Source organism: Silene latifolia, chromosome 11 (genome assembly GCF_048544455.1).
Source record: "Silene latifolia isolate original U9 population chromosome 11, ASM4854445v1, whole genome shotgun sequence".
Classification (NCBI taxonomy): Eukaryota; Viridiplantae; Streptophyta; class Magnoliopsida; order Caryophyllales; family Caryophyllaceae; genus Silene; species Silene latifolia.
The window spans coordinates 159,970,646-159,976,645 of NC_133536.1; positions in this window are offsets into that span (position 1 = coordinate 159,970,646).

The following is a 6,000-nucleotide window of genomic DNA, read 5'->3' on the forward strand; positions in this document are numbered from 1 at the left end:
CAAAATTTGATACCTGTCGAAGTGAGTACCAAAAATAATATTTATAAATTCCGAACTACAACTAGCAAGCGGTAGTAAGGGTCGATCCGCAGGGAGGTAGGGATATAATAGTTGCTATATATTTCAGTCTGTCGGGTAACAGTTGTGGGGGTTTTGATGTGAATAAATTCTAAAACTAATAACATAAATTAAATAAAGGAAAAATTACAAATAACCACCTTATATTTGCGTATATTTACAAATAACCACCATGTATTTCTGTTTTTACAAATAACCCCCAGACTTTCACGTATACTCTCCAATCACCGCCGTATATTTGACCCGGGACTCGCTTTTCACATTTTCCGACTCTTTAATTAAAAATTTATTTAAAATACCCATATTACCCATATGAATTTAAAGGGTACAACATATCCCCAAATCCCTAAATCCCCAAATGTTTTACACAAAATTGAATCGATTTTGTTTCGGTATGTTCTCACTTCTCATAGAATAATCATGGCAATAATTCAAGAATTCAATCTCAGAAACCACAGAAAATCAAAGTACAATGGTCAATGTGAAAACCTAAATACAGACTTTGAAAACGAATCCAGATCATTCCTCCTCAACCCCCGTTGCCACGAACCTTAATAAGCTAAGCAAATAAGCGTGATGCTCCACACAACATTAAGAGGCGACACTATATTCCATGAAAAACAAAACAAAAGCATCACACACTAACTCGTTCTCGAGTCTCGACTGTGAGTTACCGGATCTCGCACTCGTTCACATCGTCTCTCAACTCTGCACTCAAGAACGAGTGTATTATCGAAACAATTCAACTCACTTTGAACTCGGTCGACTCGCTTACCTTCTCCGATAAATCTTACGGCAGAAACGGCGCCGTATTTGTCGACGATGCGTTCCGGTTTCAGCATCGCAAATTTATTGACAAATTTTCTCTTACATTTAATTCTTATACAATGAATAAAGAACCTGTTGATGCTTGGTTGAAAATGCAGTTCAAAAGTTGGAAAATTATTGTGTTAATAGTTTAATTGATGTTTTGAGTATAGAAAATAGGAAATGATTTGGGGATTAGGGGTGTTGTGGATGATTTGGGGGTATGTTGTACTCTTTAAATTCATAAGGGTAATATGGGTATTTTAAATAAATTTTTAATTAAAGAGTCGGAAAATGTGAAAAGCGAGTCTCGGGTCAAATATACGGTGGTGATTGGGGAGTATACGTGAAAGTCTGGGAGTTATTTGTAAAAACGGAAATACATGGTGGTTATTTGTAAAAATACTTAAATACAAGGTGGTTATTTGTAATTTTTCCTTAAATAAATAAATAATAGTTGCAAAAGATGTACACTATGATAAAAGAAATGCTAAGACGGTCGGTTCACTATAGCTGCGATGGCACATAATCCTAGGTAACTTCGAAATACGGTCGCGAAGGATGGGGAAAACAAGTCCTCTCGGTCCATGTTAAATAGTAGCTACCTCTCGGCCTATGCTACTATTCCCTAAGTCTCATTAATACTAACTCTCGTTCTTGATTAATGATTCCTAATGCAAACTAAATCACGTTATCTCTCGATCTTAGCAATTTAGTCGTTTTAATTCGTTAATTATTGTCCATTCCTATCTCTTGATCTATGGGATTGTCAAGTTTAAGCATCTATCAAGTCTCCTTTCGGTCTCATTGAAAGATAAAGCACTTAACGAAACAAACAAAGCAAAGCCAGACGCGTAACCAGTCGATCGACCATGGGTACCGGTCGATCGACCATACCGTAAATCGAAATCGCTTATAATTTATGCCTTCTACGCTATAGCTCCCCTATATCCTAGCAATGGTGATTTAGCTACTCATATTCATGCAAATAACAACAATGAAATTGGTAATTAAAACAATAAATGAAAGCATAATTGAACTAATTAAATTGATAAAGCACATAAAACTATACTAGGGTTCAAGGGATCTAAACTAGCAATTTCTAAACTAATAAAATAGTAAGAACAAACTGAAATAAAGGAACAAGGATTACCGAAATTAGAACAAGCGAAGAATATATCCGAAAGCAATGAGAACTTTATTGATAAATTGAATGTGAATGAAAACCTAAAGTAAAGTAATCTGAAAACTAGATGCCTGATACAGGAGAGTTGTGTTACGTTATATAGAAGAAGTAACGTAACCTAATTTCCTAAACTTAAGTACAATGGGCTTCTCGTCTTTTAATTCACGCATCAGCTCGTGGGGTGGTCGATCGATCACTTGTACCAGTCGATCGACCAAGAGTGCTGTACAGAATTGCATTCTGACGATTCCTGCAGCGCGCACCGATTTTAAAACAGCTGCCATTTCTTCGTTACTTGGTTAAATTAGGCGTTCTATGCGGCGTTGGAAAGCTAAGAGGATAAGCTTCCGCCTCCAATTTGAATCCCTCGATTATCAGCTCTATACCTCGAGATATTGACATCTGAAGCAGGCTGCAAAATCGTGAAGTGCTTCTTTGCTTGTTAAACTCGTACACACCCATGCTTTTTCTATCTTTAGGCCTTGCAACGCGCACCAAGCTCATTCCCCGAGTCAATACTTTATGTCAAATCCTATGCTAAACACTCCGGGGCAGATTTGGTCCATTTTCCGCCATATTCTTCACATTCCTACAAAATCACACGAAAAGGAAGAAATACACGAAACAAGGGAAATAGTAGCATAAACTACTTAATTGAGGTCTGAAATGCGTGTGAAATGAGGTGCAAAACATCATATATTAGACACGCATCACCATGTATCCCAGAAATTTGCCTGAAGAAACTCCAAAATGGCATTTGGAAGGGTTGAGCTTCATATTAAATTCTTCCAGGATCTTGAAAGCTACTTCTAGATCCCTGACATGATCTTCAGCCTTTTTTTGATTTGACCACCATGTCATCAATATAGACCTCCATTGTATCCCCTATTTGATCTTTGAACATCATGTTGACCAGGCGTTGGTATGTTGTCCCTGCATTCTTCAGGCCAAATGGCATTGATGTGTAGCAGTATATGCCTCTTTCTGTGACGAATGCAGTGTGTTCTTGGTCAGATGGGTGCATCTTGATCTGGTTGAATCCACTTCAGGCATCCATAAATGTTAGGAGGTCGTGTCTTGTTGTGGCGTCTACCATTGCATCTATATATATGAGGCAGTGGGAATGGGTCTTTTGGGCAGGCTTTGTTGAGGTCTGTGTAATCTACACAAACTCTCCACTTGCCATTCTTTTTCTGTACTACCACCACATTAGCCAGGCAGTCAGGGTACATGACTTCTCTTATCATTCCCATGTCTAGCAATTTGTCTACTTCTTCATTAATAATGGCATTGCGTTCAGAGGCAAACTTTCTTCTTTTCTGTTGTACAGGCTTATAAGATTTGTCAATGTTGAGTTTATGTGTAATGATATTAGCATCTATACCAGTCATATCAAAATGAGACCAGGCAAAACATGAGGATTTATTCTTAAGAAAGCTTACTAATTCTGGTCTGATATTATCAGGAACATCAGATCCTACAAGTACATGCCTGTCAGGATACTTAAGGTCTAAAATGACTTGATCTGTTTCCATTTTGGTTTCTGCCACATAAGTGGTCCTGACAGGGTACTGTAATTACTAAGCGAGGGACTTACCTGTCTTGGAAGGTTTCAATGATTCAGTGTAACATTCCTGGGCAGATTTTTGTTCACCTTTTATAGTTGGTACTCCCCATTCTGTTGGTATCTTGACACATTGGTGGTAGGTGGAAGGTATAGCCCTAACATTGTGGATCCATGGTCTTCCTAGGATAGCATTGTAGGATGACAGGCAGTCCAGGAGACTTCAACCACATATGTTGGCAGGTATATTTCCCCCAGCGTGTTCTTTGTTTCTCCACTGAATTCCACTAGGACATTAGATTTATTTATGATTTGGCTTTCATCAATCTTCATTGCTTTCAGGATATCAAGCATGATCAAGTTTACTGAGCTGCCTCCATCTACTTGAATTCGCAGAACACGTGCAGTCCTTATTTGCATGGTGATAACCAGGCTATCATGGTGTAGGTCAGGAATTCCCTGCATATCAGTGTCGTCAAAAGTAATTTGAGGTAAATTTCTAGGTTTAAAAGGATATTTCATTTTTAACTCCCTGGCGATTTTCTTTGCAGCAGAACTTGTCAGGCCACAGATCTCAGATCCTCCATTGATGAATTTGGCCTCATAGATGGGTGGTGTTGGGGGCAGGTCACGTTGTTGCCTTTCTTGATTCTTTTTTGCTCCATCGTCTTCCCTGCTCTTTGATGGCATCAGGTCTTTCAGATAACCTTTCTTTAGTAGGTAGGCCACTTGCCTGCGCAATCCCAGACATTCTTCTGTTGTATGCTCTATGTCCATGTGGAATTCACACCATCTTGTAGTGTCTTTCCTTGAGTTGGGGTTGTCTGTCTTCTTTGGCCATTTGACAATGTCTCCCATGTTGTCAAGTCTTTTGATTAATCCTGCAATATCAACAGAGAAGTTATACTCTTGAATAGGGGGATAAGTATAGGAATTACCTCATTGTTCTTGTGCATCGTTGACTTCTGATCTATCAGGCCTTGTATAAGGAGATGGACTGGAACTGCTTCCTCTGTGGTTGGAACTTTTCCTGTTGGTTTTGTCATATCCTGAGTTTTCGTCAGTGTTGTCTGCTTTGAAACCTTTATCTTCTTCCAGCCGAATATAGCCTATGGCTAATGCCTTGACATCTTCAAAGGTATGGCAGGGCTTCATAGTCATTGCGTCATAGAAATCACTGTCCAGAGGTAGCCCTTGCCTGAAAGCTTCCACGGCTGTTCCAACATCACATCTGGGGATTGACACCTTTTCTTTATTAAATCTGGTCATGTAAAATCTGATTGATTCACCAGGCTTCTGCTTGGTTCTGTACAGATCACTGGATCTGTTCTCAAGTTCCCTGTTGCTGGCGAACTGATGATTGAAGGAGTTGACCAGGTCATCAAAGAATTTGATGCTTCCATTTGGTAAGTTTATGTACCATTGTAGGGCATGCCCATTCAGGGTTGTCCCAAATCCCTTGTATATGCAGACTTGTCGTAGTTCACTGGGAATAGAAGCTGCCAACATCCTTTGTTTGTAATAGGCTACATGATTTTGTGGATCTGTGGTCCCATCATAGATTCTCATCGAAAGAACCACAAATTTCTTTGGCAAATATATCCTTGCTATCTCATCCACAAAGGGTGAGTCAGCATAGCTTTCTATATTTGCCTCCTCAATGGGAGTGGGTACTCTAGGAATCTTTTCAAATTTTTCATGGAGTTTTTGAATTTCCTGGAGCATGGCCATCATGATTGTTGTATTGGTTTGATCTGAAACAGCCCCTTGATTTGGAATTTCTTCTGATTCTGTTTCTTCTCCTGCTCTGGACTTTGATGAAGTAGGAGTACCAAAGGTTAAGAAGTCAATGTTCCTCATGATTGAGGAGAATGGCGTGCCAGGTTGAACTTTCAGTTTTGATCCTGAAGCTTTGTCTCTTAGCCTTAGTTTTAGGCTGGACTCTGATTCTGTTAGTTTTGCAACTTCAGCTTCAGCCTGGGCAATTTTCTGTTTCAGCTGTTCCATCTCGAACAATTGTTGTTGGGCGGTAGCCAGTTGTTGTTCAATACTATCTCCAGTCATTTTTTAAGTTTTTGTGCTATTTGGTTTTGGTTTTTGACTATTTTTGAGCTAGATACCCCACGGTGAGCGCCAATTGTTTTGGCAGGATTTTTACTGAATAAGAATGTCCTGCCAGGGAAGATGTTAAGGGGTGATCTAACTCAATTTGACTCGTCTGACTAATGTAATTAAATAGAAAAACAAGCAGAAAGTAAAGACACAAGGATTTATACGTGGAAAAACCCTGGGAATAAGGGAAAAAACCACGGGAAACAAGCCAGGAGGGGATTTTACTATGATTTTTGGTTGCCTGACAGGGGAT